This window comes from Lichenostomus cassidix, chromosome 1Aa (genome assembly GCF_008360975.1).
Source record: "Lichenostomus cassidix isolate B80296 chromosome 1Aa, HeHo_3.0, whole genome shotgun sequence".
Classification (NCBI taxonomy): Eukaryota; Metazoa; Chordata; class Aves; order Passeriformes; family Meliphagidae; genus Lichenostomus; species Lichenostomus cassidix.
Window position 1 is genome coordinate 30146179 of NC_139480.1, and position 18961 is coordinate 30165139.

The following is an 18961-nucleotide window of genomic DNA, read 5'->3' on the forward strand; positions in this document are numbered from 1 at the left end:
GGCACTTCAGTTTCGTAGCTCCTCCCTGGACGCCCTTCAACTGTATCTTTCTTAAAATTGACTTCTCCTCCTCTCCCTTCCACTTAACACTGAAGCCTCATGGGGTTCCATTTACATTAATTTTACTTCTCTTTCCCTTCTAGGTATTATTCCGGATCCTGGATGACATTGCCCAAAAAATCAGACTCTCTATCTGAAGATACTTGTTTGTACTTGAGTTCATGTCAACATATGCATTCCAGTATTGCTCTAACTCCACATCGAAAAGTGAAATCTCCCTCTCTCACTGCATCCACTCTTCACTCTCATTTACTTTCCCCATTTTCATATGGGGCTTCAAAATTTCAGAATTATTTCTAGCCCTTGTTATTCCCCTCTAGGTTTTAAGCAGGAACTCATGGGTGAGATCTCTTTTGTCTCTTCTGGTATTCCCCAACAAAACCATCTGGGTATCACTCAGACTGAGTGAAAACTTCCATTATGTCCTTTCACTTTGTACTTTCATCTAGATTGCTGCTGCAACACTTCTGTGGTTGCCAATATTCATTTAGTCCATTCCTTCCACTTTCTCCCACTGTTCACGTCATATTCTCTTTAGACCTGTTGATATCATGCCACTGCTCATGCTGATTCCAGTTCAACATCTCATGATCTATGTACAAAGTAACAAAACTGATTGTATATTTTGTTCTCCATATGCTCTTTTCTGTGTCAAACTTGACCTCTCCACAATGGTTAGGACACCTGCACATCCTTATCCCTCTAACGTGCCTCTGGCATACATCTGTGCTTTCAGGAAAAACACAGGAGGATGTCAGGACTGAACCTTTACAACTTCTCATTGCAAGCAGTGAGCTCTGTACAATAGCAGCTAAATTAATGCATACTTAGTATTTATACACATTTGACTTCCCTATGACAGCAGGGTTTATTCCTCTGTCTTGCATAAAGCCAAGTCTATTGCCAGAATTTGACAAATAAAAATAAGACAATAAAATGCAAAATGGAATACAATCAAAATCCCAAGTTTTTCTTAAAGTGTTCAGTGGTAAAGGAAAGGTCCATTTCAGGGTTTTTTTCTATTCATGAGAATAACAGGCAGCTTGATTATTTACCCAATTAACAGGAGCAATAGAAGGATGTATTTCACTTTGCACAGAGTAAAAGAGGAACAGTCAGAATCACTGCTTGTTGGGGGGTCATGTTGCAGTGAGCAAATGAGGTAGTATTTCAGATGAACTGGAGAGAACATCAGGGGAAAAAGAACACTGCAAAAACAGTGACAATGAATAAAGCTGAGTATGCAAATCTGTAAAATTCCCTTTCCTAGTCATTTGCAGAGGTATGTGACCCTTTAGTCTTATTTTTTTTCAGATTCCTCAAATTTATTAGCAAACACAGCACGATGGTAGCCATGGGAACACTATTAAAGTTGTATCTAGTTTTCCAGGCAAGCAGGACTTTGCAGTCCCACAGGATGTTGTTCAAAGTATTTTATAGATTTTTTGTCCACATTTCACTGTTGCAAACATATGTACTGTAGCATAATTGACGGGTTATTTTGCAATACCTTAAAGATTTTCACTAAACTTCTTGCATAATCATATAATATAGTTTTTAAAGAAAACCTGTACTACAAGACATCATATCAAATTTATTCCCCAGGCAATTTGTTCCATTTCATTTTTTAATATACAATCCCTTTCCCCAATCTCTTGCAACTGTAAAAATGCTTTACACCTGTAAAATGCATACAATGCCAAGAGTGAGATCCACACAAACATGTTTGTTCTCACAGCCCAAATCTGCAGTCCAGAGCAAAATACGATTCATGTTTCCCTCCAAGACTGGTATATTTCATTACATGAACTGTCAAACTCAACTCACCATGGTAATCCCAGCACATTTAGATTACTTCTAGCTAAGGATGCCGAGAAGGAAGAAGCTGCATGGGGGAAAGCAGGGAGAGGATGATATACATGCAGATGAACCCCATTCCACCCTAGCTCAATCCCAGTTCAGAGAGGTTGTGCAGCTGATGTTTTCCAAAATACCAGTGCTTTGGGATGTGAGAAGCCAAGGTCTCCTCTCAAAACTATAAAAACACTGGAAAGAAAATGCCTGTGTGCCAATGCTTAGCAGCACCATGAAGAAGAGGTAGTACTGAATATGGGAAAACTTTGTGACCTGTTTGTATTCAGAAAAGGGAATTTTTACTTCAAGTAGCAGAAGACTTTTTGTTACTCATTCAATCTCTGTTTTCCTGTTACTGTCCTGGTTCTTTGAAAACACACAGATAATGTTTTACAGCTCAGAAAGGAAAGTGCCAGATCGAGCTTCCATTACTTGGCCTCATAGTTATCCAGTATAGCAGACCAGTCAGAAATTCCCTGGCTGGACTTGGATGTTTTGCAGCATTTGGGTGGAACAGAAAGAATGAGAAACCAAAGTGTCCAGTCTGATGTCAGTAGGTCATAGGGAAATAAAAGAGAAAAAATAAAATTGTTGTGGTAAAATAATTTTAATGAAAATAGGTAGAAGTAATATTATGGCTGTGTCAAGCAGTGAGAAGTATTGGAACACAAATGGGGTCAGGCTGAGCAACAGTCACAGCAGAGGGCTTCCTTCAGAAGAAAGGCCTGGAAACATCCATTTGCTATTGCAGGACACATACATAGAGACAAAACTCTAAATGCTCTGTAGTAAAAGGAGACATGCAAAAAACCAATACACCTATAAACAGAGACTATTATGGAAGCTCAGTTATTAAGAGCTAAGTGATTTTGGAAGGAGCCTGGCCAGGTGTGAAGAAACAGAATTGGAGGGACAGGAAGTCAGACCCCACTGCTCAGAGAAAGGGCAACTAGGAGGAGGTTGCTCAGGACTGTGTCCATTTGGGGTTTGGATATCTCCAAGTATGGAGCCTCTGCAACCGCTGTGGCCAATCTGCCTCTGTGCAATGACTGCTCTCACAGCAAGAAAGATTTTTCTTTTATTTAAATGAATTTCCTGTATTTCAGGTTGCATCCATCACCTGTTATACTTTTCCTTCTCACCAACAGAGAAGCGTCTGAGGGAGAAGTTTAATTCCCACATCAGATATTTATATAAATTGGCCATGAGCCTAATCTTCTTCAGGCTGGAGAGTTTCAGCTTTTTCAGCCCCTCCTGAAATGACAGATGCTCCAATCATATTCAGCAGCATATTCCTCATTGCTGGACTGTCTCCAGTACGTCCATACCCCTCTTGAACTGGGGAATCCAGCACTCGTCTGAGCACTGCAGATGTATCTTACCAGTGCTGAGTAGAGGAGCAGCATCACCTCCCTCAGCTTGCTGTCAGTGTGGTACTACAGTTAACACTACAGTTGTCTTTTAGTTAGATCATAATTGAAATGATAGGAAGTTCTTTCTCCTCCTTTGCAATGATACTGACAACTTCAAAGCACTCAGTGAGAAATTGCTTCTTCTGAAATTTTTAATGGATATTCTTTTGACAACACAGAGCATATCTTCTAGAAAAGTGTTCATCACTTAGAACTATTTAAGCTTTTATTCCCCAATTAATAAGAATAAGTGCAGGTAAAGATTACAGAAACCAATAATCAAGCGCTGCCAGTAATGAGAGAACATTTTAAATCCATTGGCCAATGCCCTGTGATGTCTATAGTATTGATCAAACATCCATTTTCTGAGCATCTGATAAGCAAGACCACTTCCCACAATCAAGATAAGTAACAATACAGCCTGTGATCTTCATGTCAGGGTGGTTGGTTTAAGGCTGAGCTCCCCTGCAGATGGCAGAGAGCCAACAGCTGTGGCAAAAGCAAGGCAAGCAGGGCAGTGCCCTCCACAGCATGTCTCTGATTCCTGAAAGATTGAGAGGAAAGTGGGGCTGACACAGCCCAGGGATAGACACATTGGCAGTGACACAGCAGGTCTGAGGTCCAGCCTACCAGGCAAGACAGACTTGTCTGCATAACACTGGGTACAGCATGCCTGCAAGGAACTCAGGAAAGGACCTGACATCAGAAAGGACACCTTGGTTTCTCCTCTCTGTTCCCTCCAAGACTACAAAACACCAAAGCCCAGACCCGGTCTTGGGAGTTCTGACTGTTGTGCTTTACTGGATAATTGTATGGCCAGGTGTTAATGCATTTCCTGGTTCGTGGGCAGAAGTACACAGACGGAAGGCACAGGACAATCATGCTTCTCCTTCCCCCTTCTCCCAACAAAGCTCTTTCATGGCAGTCAGCTCCAAGGCAGCACATCTGTACCAGGTAAGACCAGATTCTGAGGCAGCCCAGTGTTTGGGATGAGGATGGGGCCAGAAGCTTCAGGAGTGTGCAGGAAGACATCACAGGACAAGTACAAACTGCTGATGTACTTAGGGTATTGTCAGTTTATCCATACTCTTTATTAAGACAACAAACACGTATTTGATGACTTTCTGGTCTATTCTCAAATTCAGAACTTTCGGTAAATTTCACTCCAGGGCTCTAATTGCAACAGAAACAGTGGAGTTACCTTCTGTGAGATGGTCCTTACTCACAGAAATGTCTTGTTAACACTAGTGGAAGTTTTCTTTGGGAGCCTACAGAAACGTGCTGAAGTGTTGGATTCATGCTGGGGAATGCTTCTATTTAGTAAAACACATCCTCTGTATTGATTGAAGATATCTATCTGCCTGCTGCATTACTTTGTCTCTCGAAGGAGTCTCATTCAGAGTTGATTTCTTCTCTGTGGCAAATATGTATGGCATATTACAAATTTAACTACAGTATTTATCCCTTAAAGGAGAGCTGGCTTTCAGTTCTCATGCAACTGGATACTTCTGTTCTGTGACAGTAGCCACTGGGGTTTAAAGTGTATTTAATGCCACTTTTCCACCATTTTGAAAGATTGTCATGTGTGAATCTTATTTATTTTTTGTTACCCAGGAGCTGTATCAATCCTTTTAATGAAAGACATACATTACTGATATAAAGAAATACAAAAATGTTGGATTTGTCCATTATTTTAAATTTGGCATATACTAGAAATACTTTTTTGTCTTTTAATTTACTCTTCAGCAGGAAAGAACAGAAAAATATAGATTTCAACTAGTGATGAATGGTAATTTTGAATATAAATTTTGTAGTTGAATTGGAAATATTCTTTCTATGTTGCCCCTGGTGTATATTATGGCATCCACAAGGTGCTATTCCTCATGGTGAGCTGGTCGCTTGCCTTTATGGCACCTGAACCTCAGTAAACATCATTACAGATGACTAGAGAAACAGCTAACCTATTTGCATATTGAAAAACAATATTTTGAGAAGATACCTGGCAAATCCCAGCTGCTGCAATACTTAAAAGCAGTGATAACTGATTTTAATTGTTATTTTGAGGAAACACCTCCCTTTGATGAGCAAAGAGCTAACATTGTAGAAGAAATAAGCTGACAGCATAAAGATCTTTTCCTAATGCAGCTCTATGCATCTTTTCTGACTCTTTCTCTTCCAGGTTAATAGCAAAATTTACTGAATCATAATTTACAATAAATATTGTTTTAAAATTCACAGAAAAAATTCATTATAGAGAGAAGTATATTTGCTGACAATAACACATACACTACCTACAGTGTTTATGTTTCTTTCATTCAATCCATTTTGAAGTACAATGCTAAACATAGAGAAATAATGATAGAAAATAAGAAAAATCATTATTTTTTTCTAGTTTTCACCATTTTGATACCATTTCAGATGAAATGCTAGCTGACTAAGATCATGTGATGAATAAGTCAGAAAGGTTCAGTAAGAGACAAATTTTTTTAAAGGGATTTCCATAAATAATAGTGAATGTAAGAAAACATGCTGTATTCCTTTAAATTTTGATATATGTTATAACAGGACTGAACATGAATATCTGCTTTTTTATGCATTTCATTTACATTGTCACAGAAGACTGAAATGCTGAAGGTACAGTTCATTTCAATGTGAAGATATCTGAACGAGTGTGTCTGAAAACAGATTTATTAATGGGAGATGATGCCCTGAGCTCCCACTGCAGTCAGTGGAGATGTCCGGCTAAGAACTTAGGTGCCACATAAAAGGAGCTCTCTGGTGACAGCAGAGACAGCCTCACATCCCTGACACACACAGGGGTGGCAGATCTGTGGGAGCACCATGCTTTTGTTGGAGGTCAGATGGGTAAATCCTCACCCCATGCAGATGACACCACGCAGCTGAGTGTGGGCAGATGAACTGAGCTCCCTGTCTCCACAGCCTGTAGTGGGAGTTTCGACACCTAGCATATATGGACACCTCCATCTAGATAATTTAATCCAGAGCCAAATTCCATTCGAAAGGCCAGAAAAAAGCTGCGTGCATAAATTTCCACAAAATAAGCATGTGTATATTTTCTGCCTTTTAAATGCTGTGTCTCATGACAAGTACAGACATCAGATTTGTGCACTCTTCAGAAGTTAAATAGTACTATGTCAAATGAAACTAATTCTGTACCATATGATGGAAGACTGTATGGTATAAATGCATTTCCACAGTGTCAGATAAAACAAAAAATCTGTGATTGCTGCAAAGCAACCTAATTTATGTCTGATGTGCTCTGTGACGCATGCCTGCGCAAAGTCCATCATAATCAAAGTAATTTTTCAAATCTGTTTGCATGCGTAAAATAGTTCACATCTGCCTGTGATCACAACTCCCAGTATTAGTGGTTTCAGTAATTGTATGCAAGTGAACTCACTGAACACATCTTTGGCTCAAGGTCTAAAAGCCTACATTTTCTATCTACGTTGAACATATGCAAGACATTGTGTTAAACTATACCAGGCTATGATAGTGCTTACATAAGAAATTATTGAAAGTATTTATGTGAAAGAAAATGTGTGTGTTCTAAGTCCATAATCCATCTTCATACCAGGGGTAGAGTAAAGGTAGAAATAAAAAGTAAAGAAGTAAAAATAAAAGAAGAAAAATAAAGAACCAGGTATAAACATCATACTCAAAAAACTCCTAAACACAACAAACAGCACATTTTGCAAAGCTTTGTTGCATTCTGTGAAACCATCAGCATTTCTGAGAATTCAACAGTGTGGGAATCCATATACTGATTTCTCAATATATTTTTAAGACTTACAAAGTCCAGGGATGTTTAAACACACACATCCACCTCTAGAATCTAAACAGACAACATGCAGCTAAAACCTACATAGTTAGCAGAGTCCCTGCTTACAACCCAAAGTTTTCAGGAGAAGAAAGGGAAGGGGTTGATAGGTTCAGAAATCCCTCACATACTGGTATCAAATGTCGATTTTCAGGACTGGTATCTCATGAACATTTAGACTGGTTTGTGTTGTCACTAAGGTTTGTGTTTCAATATGTTCATGCAACATCATAAATGCATGAAACACACATATTATGCATAAACCAAAGGTACATATATATTTCTATCATTAACAGAGGAACTTAGTAACAGCAGATTACCCTAATGATTTGCTGGGGGAGAAAATCTTGGTCACCTACCAGTTCTGTCCCCAAACTGCTATAAAATTCCTCTTCCCAAGCAAAGTCTGCACACTTGCTGCTTTTTGCTCAGTCCTGTAGCAAGATGATGGCAATTTGTCTGTGCTTTTCATCTGCACTAGCAAAAGGTATAAAATATTTTGCTCTTCCCCGAGAATCTCAGTTTACTGAAAGTCCTGATTAACAGATGAAAATACAGCATCCTACCCAAAGTAGAATGAAAATGACTGTGATTTTAAACTGTCTACATCGACATTTATTTAATTAAATAAGTAATTTTCTGATGTTTTACTGCCACACACTCTTCCAGAATATTGATTTCTCCTAGGACATGGAATAGTATCTGTTCTGACAGTCAAACTGACATTCAATTTTCACCTCTCACACCTGCTTTGCAATTTAATCTAATTTAGTTGACCTCTCTCCCTTTGGTTTACCATATAATTTGGATAATGAGGGAAAAGCAAAGGTGGAGATTGAGGTATTTGACTTAGTAACAGAGCAGCAAATTTTGGTTTAGAGTTTTAGGCATGCTCTAAGTCAGCTTCCTTTTCATAGCCTTGACAAAAAAGCAAGGCTAGCCTTCATTCACTAGCTGTTTAGCTAAAAAGGAAACATCTTTGCCAGTAATTAGCAGTTCGGATGGCCTGCCAGATGAGTAAATGGGTTTTTTATACCTCAAATGGGCAGCGACTCTGGGCAGTTCAGTGTGTCAATAGCTGGCTGCCACTGGTTCCTCTGATACACAGCAGCAATGTAAATCTGCCAAGGTGAGCTTTCTAAACCACTCTGTGCAGTTCCAGGGGTGATGGTCAAACCCATCACCATGGAGACTGACATGAAAAAAGCCTCGTTGTGTGACACAGAAGAATAAATCAGTGATCAAACCTGTGGTGCTCTCCACTGAGTTACGATCTCCTGAGGCATTATCGTCAGGTGGCAAGGCTGCTGTGCTGTGCCGTGCTGTGCTGTGTTCTGCTCTGCTCTGCTCTGCTGAGCTGTGCTGGGTGTCAGCTTCCCTCTGTGGCAAACATCTCCGGGCATCCAAGCAGGCATGGCTCAATGGCACTAGAAGTCAAAGCACAGCTAATGGGGCTTTTGTGCATTGACTTGAGGATTTGTACCCTTGCTAAATACAGAGCACATTGCTTTATTTTTCTTCCAGGAATGCTAGAGTGATTCATTCCCAATAAACAAAAGGCAGATTTACTCACCCTGTTTGTGAGGCTAAAGATCATTTTCTTCTCAATGCAGCTCCTATACCTTCCTCATAAATGCAAGACACATTTCATAACCTTGTTTTTCTTCTGTTTCAACCATCCTTCTTTCTATGTCAAGGACTTAAAGCCTGGTTTCACTCAGGTCCAACTCAGCCGGCATTCTAAGGCTATTCACCTCCTATGGAGGATGCCTTTTTAAAGAAAAAGAAATTTAGAGGTTGAAAAATAAGAATAAAGATACTGCTAGGATATAAAAGTTTTTCTCTGTGGTTTGAAAGCTGGGGCAAAACTGTCTTTACAGCTGCATTGTGCAACACCTGACAGTAACGTGTGTTATGTTCACCTGAGAGCAAAGACTCACAAGAATAAGTAAATAGATAGTCCCAGTTCCTAGATTTTCATTCTGTCTTCTTTTCCGGAATTTTAAGGCAGCCCATATATATAAATAAAAAACCCCATTCCTACTTACCAGCTCTTCATTTGCTTTTCTCAACCTGAACTTCAAGGCTGAATTTGGGGAAGAGCAGGAGTTTGTATTTTTCTTGGAGTGCCTGAGGCAATTGTGGGCTGAGGGCATTCAGTGCATATTATTTTCTTTGCTTTACAAGATGAGATTCCATCTTCACAGCTACATTCAACATGGATCTGAATCATATTGATTCAATTAAAAAGTCAGCTTAAGAGCATTAGTATTGCAGTGAGCACCTCTGTGAATCTGAAACATTCCAGACTGCCAACAGAAGTCCCAGTTTCATTATTCAACACTATGTGGCTTGAGTATAGCAACGCAATTTCTGTACTCAAGTTTTATTATTTGCACTATTATATTCTCAGAATATTAATCCAGTTAACTAGACATGGTAAGCATTTTTAAAGTAGTGGGATTTGCTGAGACAGTTGATATTCCCTTCTCCAATTATTTATTCTTAATAACTCCCAGGGATCTATTCTGAGATGAACCATATAACTTTCAAAAGCATTTTAGAAGTGGAGGAAGCAATCTCATGTAGCAGAAGAGTTAAGTTCAGGTCTTGATAAAGAATTTCCAGACTTCTAGTCAGTTAATAGAGAAGGAAAGCACTTCTGTCTTCCCATAGTGCACAAACCATATTCTTTCATTTTATTTTGTATGTGCTGGAATTAATAAATTCATTAAATGATGTGGCCATGTTCCTTGTCTTTCCCATCATGTTATTCCTGTGTTTCCTAGCAAGATTTAGTAACAGTGAAAATAAAACTGTTATTCTATTTCTAGAATATAAGGTTGGAAGCCTGAAAACAGAAATGTCCTGTTGTTTATTATCTCTGTAGAGCTCGATTTCTTCTTAGTTAAGAATCTCAATATCTTTGTTGTTCTAGCTTCAAAGAATAATTTAACACTCTCTGAATAATAGTAATGAAAGATAATTTTCATCTTCTTCTTAAGTACTGATGTAAATTTCACGTTCACTTATATATTCAATACCTTGTCAAGTATTAGAAGGAAAACAGTAGTATATTCCACAGCTTAAAAAGTTTCTCTCATGTCATCTGCTCTAGCACATCTTGTTAATGTACAGAATGAAGCATTTCATTGTGACAGAAGGAGGAAAAAAGTACTCCAAAGAGACTTTTTGAAGTCACTGTCAAATAGTGAAACTGCACATTCACACAAAAAATCTGCAGCTAACCTGGAAAAGGAAGTCCCGCTGGGGCTACTTAATTGTGTAAGGAAGTCAGAAGAATTTTACTACGTAACTCAAAGTGCAACTGAGTATAAAGGAACAAAACTCACCCACTCATCTCTTAATAAAAAATATCACAATAAAATATGCAGTAAGAAATACCAAGTCAGATGCTTTTTAAGAAGGCATCATTCCATGATTAACTGACCCACTCCCTTTAACTACCAAAGTAATACTATTTTATCCTAATTTCTGGACATAGAGAGGCAGGAAGTAAAATTATATATCCATAGTCCAAATATTACACTGATTGAAAGCAATAAATTTTAGTCCTGGCCTCAGAGAGAACTGAAAAGCAGTTTCTTTAAGACATTCCAGTGTTTCTGAATATGGATTAGAGTCATTATACACAATATGAAGTTTTAATGTGGCAGAGTTTAGTGGTACCAATGTACAAATTCATCTATGGACAGATCCTGCTTTTACAGTGGCATTCTGGATTACTCTGCTACTGTCATTTTCCATCATAGACATAAACATTGTGTATCACAGATTAAATGCTGGGCTTATAAATGTACTTTCAAGATTTTCTTAGATTTTACATTTCAAGAAAATTATAGGAGAGCATTATTTTTGTCTCACAACAATATGTTGCTTTCTCAGAAGAAATGAGTATCCTTTCTAGTGCTTGATTTGAAAGTTCACAAAAGTCAGTAGAGAGACTCCCTTAGATATCAAAGAACTTTAAATCAAGCCTTAGAGGAATCCTAGTAGGAGGTGCATTTAAGTTAATTTTATAGGTATTTGCTAAACAAAGACCTCTTTCTGAATCTTTGTTCCCACACATGTTATTCTGTTCTCAGACTGCCATTCACATCAGTGGGAGTTCTGCACATAAATCTAGCAGGATGTGAGCTTTCCCCCCTACTTTTTAATGTTGCTGTTCATCAGACAAGGTTCAACCTTTTTTTCTCTGAAATCACAAGTGCCATCCTGTAGCTTAGATCTGTACCTGTCTGGCTTTATATCCTGAAGTAATCCACACCTTTCTCTCCTCTCATTCGTGTCTTGGTGTCTGGACACTGCTCACACGTAATAAGACTGTTCCTTTGGCAGCCCAAGGGCATAGGAGACCACCACAGTGTAATAAAAAGAAACTAGAAATACACCCTTGTCAGTCTACCATCACTTTCCTTTTGGCAGTTTCACCCCAAGATAAGATTAGACTGTTCCAAACTCTTGTGTGATTAGCTTCTCTTTGAGGCTAGGTATCCTGCTTAAGACAAGATTGTCATAGCGGGTGGTCACTCAGTTGTTTCTGTTTTGCTATGCTATTAGCCACATTTTATTTACAGTATTTATGCACTCAGAATACTTGCTTGAATCTCTGTTTGGGACCACATCAGACTAAACAGTGGAAAATAAACTCTAAAAAAATGTATTCTTGTACTACCAGCTCGCAAGAAGTAATATAAAGTAAGTGCCACAGTATTCCTTATGAAGAGCAAGGAATTGGTGTATAAAGACATGGGAGAAGAATGTAAAGTGGTCTCTCCAGTGTTTGCTATCCAGGTAGAACAGGTATCACTAAATATGTAATAAATACAAAGTTATTCTAAGAACAAATTGTCCCATTCTTTGACACCACAAAAATAAATACTCCTAGACATGTTGAGATCCCAGTGGGGGCTTAGTCTGCATGCAAGTCCTCATCCACTCATGCCTAGAGAAATTCCTGATCTCAGTGGCATCTTTGTGTTAATCAGGATCTCCTATGATCTAGGTCTGAGGGCTCTGTGAGACAGCATTCCTGCCATTCCTGCTTCTCCAGCTTGCTGGGGCTGAAGTGCACACAGCTCTGGATGTGCACAGAGATGTATGTCTGGGACAACGAGGCACAAGAGACCATTGCAGGAAGCATATTTCAGTGTGAGCTGATAATGGAAACAGAAAGGGTCCCTGTCACAGAAGATCTGGTTATGAGCAGAGAATGTTTTTGTGAGCTAGGGAGAGCATATAGTTAAGGCAGCAAATCAGACAGCAAATCCCAAAGTAAATAAGACTTGTATTTCACATTTGTACTAACACAGATCTGCAGCTTCTTCCTTATCTTCCCTTTCAGACCTATTCTCTCAGCTCCTTCCACTCTGAAGATGACTATATCTTCATCGGATTTATTGATTGGAATTGTTCAAAGAAGCAAGCTTGTTTTCACAACATTGAAAGCAGCACAGATTACAATTTGAGAGTTCGGGGATACTGAATTATTGAAGTGTAAACTTCCAAGTAGGTGAGGCTGAAAGTGAACAGTGTTGTCTTCCCGTCTCTCTGTGTTTGAATTAAAAACTACAGTTTCACCAAATAAAAAAAAGCCTTTTTCTTTCTGCCCTAAAATATTAGCTTTTTTTTTTGTTGCTCAAAAGGTGGAGACCTTAGTCAACATCGGAATAAATTAGAAGCTGTTATATGGACACATTTTAAGAGCTTTAAATTTGCTTCCTTCAAAACAAAAGTTCACATTAGAATGTGGAAATATACAAAGGCAACGTAGAGGCCACGGCAGGTCTTATCACAATAAGTGTAAATTTTCCATGTCTTTTTTGCCGTTGCTTCCAAATTCCATTGATTCTTTTTTTTTTTTTTAATAGAATTTTTTAACCATATATTGACTTTATTATTTTTCTGTTTCTGCCTTCCTTTTTTTTCTTTAAATTTAAACTTAAAAGATCAAGAAAGTGAAAAAAACCCAGAGCATATATATATACACATAAATATACATATATGCACATATACATACATATATACACATGTATATAACAGTATTTCCTTTACTTATGAAACACATCAGAAAAGGAAAATATTTTCTTTTCTGAAACCATTCTGCATAAGATACACTTTTTTCATAAAAATACTGAAAAATTAACAATCTGAAAATACATAATTGGATGTAAGCATAAACTTCTCACATTCAACATTATTGGATGGCTGTGCTTTCTCAATATATTAAATATCCCCAGTTTAACTTATGGCATCAGAAATAGAGCCCAAACCCAGGGCAGGTACACCACAGCATGTCAAAAGCCTTCGACATGCTGACAGTTCAAGAAAGCTTTTGTATAGCAATACAATCCTTGAGGGCTTCTGAGTGAAAAAAAATTTCTTACTAGGAGATAACTACTGAAAAAGAGGAAAGAAAATTCAGAATTTCAGTGTATAAAACGTATGTAACTATCAGTAGTTAGAGGTTACATAGGTTTAGTGGACTGAATGGTACCAGCTGTCTGTTGAGACTGAAATGACTGGAACAATATTTGGAGTGGAACATGTGATGTTCTTTCTAGTTCCTGAGTGGCCAAACCCATGAGAATAAAAATTTTCTGCTTGGAAATTGGTCCCTAAATTGTCTCTTGGAGAAATGGCATGTTTTGCCTCCCATGGGCCGCAAGATCGATTGCAGTTGTGTATCCTTCGAAATTGATCCTAGAGGCATCAGAAAGGCACACAGCTCTCTGTGGTGCAGACAGCTCTCTATTTGTTTCCTTGTGTAATAAACAATACTGTCATGATTTCTGCAGACATTCGAAGGAAAAAGGGTGAGATATCACCCCTTGGCCTTGGTATGAGGGTCTTCACTCAATTGCTCTGTGTCAATTGATTCTGCACACATAACCTCACTAATCAAGTGATTAGAGGCATTTTGCTCTCCCAGGCATCATCTGTTTGTGCTTGACCAGATCCCAGAATCTGAAGCAGTTATGGTCATGCCATCTCATCTAAAAAAGTTGTCACAGTAAATTTGAAAGTCAAGTAGTAGAACGAGGCTGACAAGGTTCCTGGCAACAAAATTGATTTCATGACCCTTGGGGAGAAACAGATTGAGACGTCAGCAGGATACGAGGGACCTCATGGGAAAAGCCATTGGAGTCTGTAGGAGGTGTCTGCCACTCCGACTTATCTTGCAGCTCATCATTGTGTGTGAATGCTATAGATAATGATAATGAAAGTGAACTCATTTATGGAATGGTTATCTTGATCACAGCTTGGACAGAATGTAAAACTTCATGTGAGTGACAATATTGTGAAATGTAAGAAAAAGTCACATTTAATTCAGGGAAGGCTCAGAATATCCCAGCAGGCAAACCAGAGAAAGAAGAGGAGAAAAAAAATTAAAGCTGATGGATTTGATTTAACCTTTAGCTCTGATTTTGCTGGAACAAAAGAAAACATCTTCTTCAATTTGATATTTAATTAAAAGTGTATTGCTTTCCAACACAACTAAGTTCCATTCCAAGTTCCAGCACAAAACCATCAATGAAGGTAGCCTGGGACAAAGCAGGAAGCTCATTGGGAGACACTGAGGAAATAAAATGTCTGTCACTTGCCCATGACATTTAGTAGCATTCCAAATGGCCTCCTCACAGCTTCTTCATTGGCCTAACCCTGAGTTGCCTTGCTCTCAGCAAACCTCATAAGATTTTTGCTCTGCCTTGCCAGGCACTGAACACCATGCTTATGTCTCTTACAAGACATAATTTTTTTCCTCCTCCTTTTTCACAGCTTACAACCAAAATGTAATGAAAATATCTAGATTCATTTAAGCTTACTTTTGTCACCTGCTGCTTGTGCCCACTCTCTCCCCACAGTGTAACACATTGCTCAGAGGTAATTGCAGCCACAGGCTCTGTGAGTAAAATGATGAAGGTGAGCCCAGGGGACTCACAAGGCTGTTCTCTGAACGTGCAGCAAGCCTGAAGCAAGTATCTCTCTTAAACACCACATCAACTTTCAGTATTACCTAATTGCATTTTTACCCTCTTAGATTGGTGCAGAAGTACAAACAAGATCCTCAGAGGTTTTTTCTCCCAGCTCTATCATACATGTATTTTTTTCTTGATAAATCATATTTTATTTTCTCCTGGTAGTTAACATAAAAATAAAGCACTAGAAAAGAAACTGCTGTTCCAAGAGAGTATTAAATTGAAGGCAAAGACATTGAAAGAAGGGGTTCAGCACAGCAGCTGGGATTTTCAGATCTGCCTGAGGGCTAATCCCTGAAAGAGACACTTAGAAACAGATGTAGATGGAGTTAGGGTTCAGAAGCATAATTCTGCTAGCATCTGGCAGAAAATAAAAATAAAAACAATAACAATAATAATAACAATAATAATGGTGAAAAAAGGCAGATTAATACAGGAAAAAGAACACTTAAATCACTCAGGAAAACCTCTATGCCTAAGAAACATCTCTTGAAACCAGATTTCAGTAGCAGTCTCAGAAAAAGGCACATGGATTATTATATAGTAGAATGTCTGACAGCATCACCAAACGATACAAATGGTCACCATTCAGATATGAAGAGCTTTCAGAGAAACTCATTCAGTTTACGAGTATTCAGGCAATACACATCGACCCACACATACTTCCATATCTCAGTTATTAATCTTCAGACTGAAGGAAAAGAAATGAGTCAAAGAAATAGAGAACATTTTTTTCCCCCATGGAACAGAAAACATAAGTAAGAGAGAAGTATAGCTTTAGATCAGAGCATGGAAGAATGGGAGCTCTACTCCGTAATTGGGTTGTGTGGGAATAAATTAATTTGAGTAAAAAGGGATCTGGACCACTGCATCTGAAAAGTTTGTAACCTGACTTGGGAACAGCACAGAGGCAGAAGACAACTCAACATCACTAACAAACATGGGTGTCTTCAAATATGCAGATCAACAGATGCTGTGCTATGTTTCAACCAGTTGAGAAAATAGAGAACTGTCACTATTCCTGAGCTTTTTGATTCTTCGATGGCATTCTTTGTTATTGGAATATCAGTTCCTCCTGTTATTTTGTGCTGAGTGTCCATGTCCAGGTGCTGGCAGCAGAGGGGTTGCACAGGAGGTCTCTGCAAGGAGAGACCAGGGGCTGCTCCATGAAGGACAGAACCAGTTCCACAGCCTCTGCTGCTGCTCAAAGCTGAGCTCCTCAGCAGTGCTGGTGCTGTGGCTGTGACAGCATATTTGGGAAAGGCTAAAAACTCTACATGGCAGCTGTGATAGAGTTGTTCCCCTGCAGCCCAGGGAGGAACATAATGGAGAAGAAAATCACACTGCAGCCCATGCAGGACCCCTCAGGGCAGCAGGCTCTGTCAGATCCTCTTACGTTTGTTGCCTCCCCCACTCATTGCTCCTGGTCAGACATGACAATGTCTGCCAGGTTCTACTCCTGAAGATCTTCGTATCTGTGTTTCCATGAAAACTTTAAATAATAATTATTTTACCATTCCTCTGCAGTCTGTTTTTTCCTTCCTATTCTGAATAATTCAGATTAAATTGATGATCTACTAATATTTTGACTATTTTACATTGAACTGCAGGATGATAATTTGACTCTTAATTTAAATAGGCATCTGTGTAAGTATATTTTCTCTGAACTGTGAAAGACAATTCACCATAATCTTTCTTAATAATATTTTGCCTCAAGAAATAGAAGTATGCCACTGTTATCTCTCTCTCTAGACCAGTTCTGTTTTACTTGATGCAATTTTTCCTGCACAGTTTTTCATAATGCTTTATCTTACCCTATAGCTAGGAAAATATTATTTTCATACCACTACTAACTCCTGCACACTGAAATGTTTCTTTAAAATTTCACATCAATTTATTTTTAAAGTTGACCATTGCTAAAAAGGATGGTTGTTTAAGAGTAAAAAGCTACTAAGACAATGTGGGAATTAGGACATAAAGCAAACCCCAAGATACCCACCTCTCTGCATGTTTTATATCTTCCACAGAATTTGGGCACTGAGGGGAGAGCAGAAGTCTGTAGCTTCTATATGTGGTTTGCATTTCCAGTATGGAGTAGAGCAAAATGCTTTAATTCTATGCTCAAATCATGTAGTTGGAAAATACTGCTAAACTTAATGGAAACCTGAATAAGGACAGCAAATCATACTTGTTATAGAGCATAAGTATTTCCTAGTGTTGCAAGATAACAGATTGTTGGTTTTTATTTGGTTTGTTGTTTTTTTTCCAGTGATCACCACCTGTAAAATCATATTTTTTGAGAAGACTTCTTAGCTAACAGGTGGTTTTCATGTCAGGATGTGTGCAGTTGACACTAAATGAATGGAGAGCTGTAAAGCCATGTGTGCTCTTTAGTCCTTCTGACTGATTCCACTGTAAGGTTTTCTCAGAAAATGTGAACTATCCTGGGCTCTGCATTAGAGCAGCAAGGATTTCTCATTTTCTTTTCACATTCTAAAAAACCACCCCCAAATATATGAAGCATTTTTAAAGACTCATTTTCTAAGGCACTTACCCACTGCTCAGAAAAAATTAATTCCCATCACCATCTGATTCAATGTAAATGTCCCCAAATTGGTCTCCTCAAAAATCTCAGGAGAATAACTCAATCATTAAAATGCAATGTCAGCTTCACAGTAGCATAGTAAGTGTGTATTTACAGAAAATGGAATAGTTTCAATAAAAGATACACAACCCCCCTCTTTTATATCTGGGGATGTGGAAAGCTCTACTTCAAGCGCCTGGAATGATCTGGGCACAGTGGGGCTCTTGAATTATAGCTGCATATATCCCTAGCATACGTCAAAACCACTTGGCTGTGGAGTAGCTGCATGGATGGTTTCATAATCTTGGCTTTCCATCCTGGTCTTGATGCAGGACCACCCTGCCTGAGTGTTCAAATAGCTGTAGCAATCTCCTACCTGCGGTCATAAATGTCAATAAACCATATCCAGCCCATCACGCACAGCTGAATGACTTCTTGTTCTCACTGCACACATAGCGGGATAGCTAAGAAGCTCAGATAGGTGGATGCCACATTTTAGGTAAATATCTTTTATACACAAGTTTAAAGAAACTCAGTCATAATTCTCAAGACCTCCCAACAGAAGCAATATTAAAATCTTAACACCTGTCTCTTAAACATTACCAGAGTCAGCAAAAAAGGATCTGAAAAATTTTGTGAACAGCTGTTGAGGCTAAGTCCACTGAAAATTCCTGAGAACAGAATCAGGAAAGAACACATGTGAAAATATGGAATAAACTAGAAATGCAAGTATATCCTTAGAGAAACAGCCCATAGAAAACAATTACCATGAAAACCCCTATATAACAGGAAGAGAGAAAGCATGATTTGTTATTACAGAAGAATAAAATATGTGTCATACAGTTAGTTAAAACTGTTAAAATAAAACTTCTTCTAGAACCAAATAAGTCTGAGTACCATACCATACAAGATTACTTCTCATTACAACCTGTTAAATATGGGGAAGAATCAGAATGCAGGAATTGAAAACCTTTTAAAGACACACACCTAAAAAGTAGGCAGATTATCAGTAAGACCTCAGCCACCTGTTACTAATTATTTTAGCTTCAGGTTCTTAAGTAAACACAGATGCAGCAAAACTAATCACTCGAGAAAAAGTAATGCTCAAGCAGAGTGTGGAAAAAAAACCCTTATCCATTACATTTCCCTTATAACATCCACCCTGAGAGATAATCGGTTTTGAATGGAACAATTAATGAGGTCTTTTCAT

The 18961-nt window shown here is 38.4% G+C and overlaps 1 long non-coding RNA gene across 1 annotated transcript; it reads right to left on the reverse strand.

The window, feature by feature from the left end:
* Positions 1-5997: 5997 nt before the first annotated feature.
* Positions 5998-18739, reverse strand: LOC146443397 (uncharacterized). The gene is made up of 3 exons (XR_014856040.1): positions 18654-18739; positions 8741-8937; positions 5998-8594 (listed from the first exon to the last, which is right to left on the reverse strand). It is a non-coding gene; the product is annotated as an uncharacterized LOC146443397 (long non-coding RNA).
* Between the last annotated feature and the right edge of the window lie 222 nt (positions 18740-18961).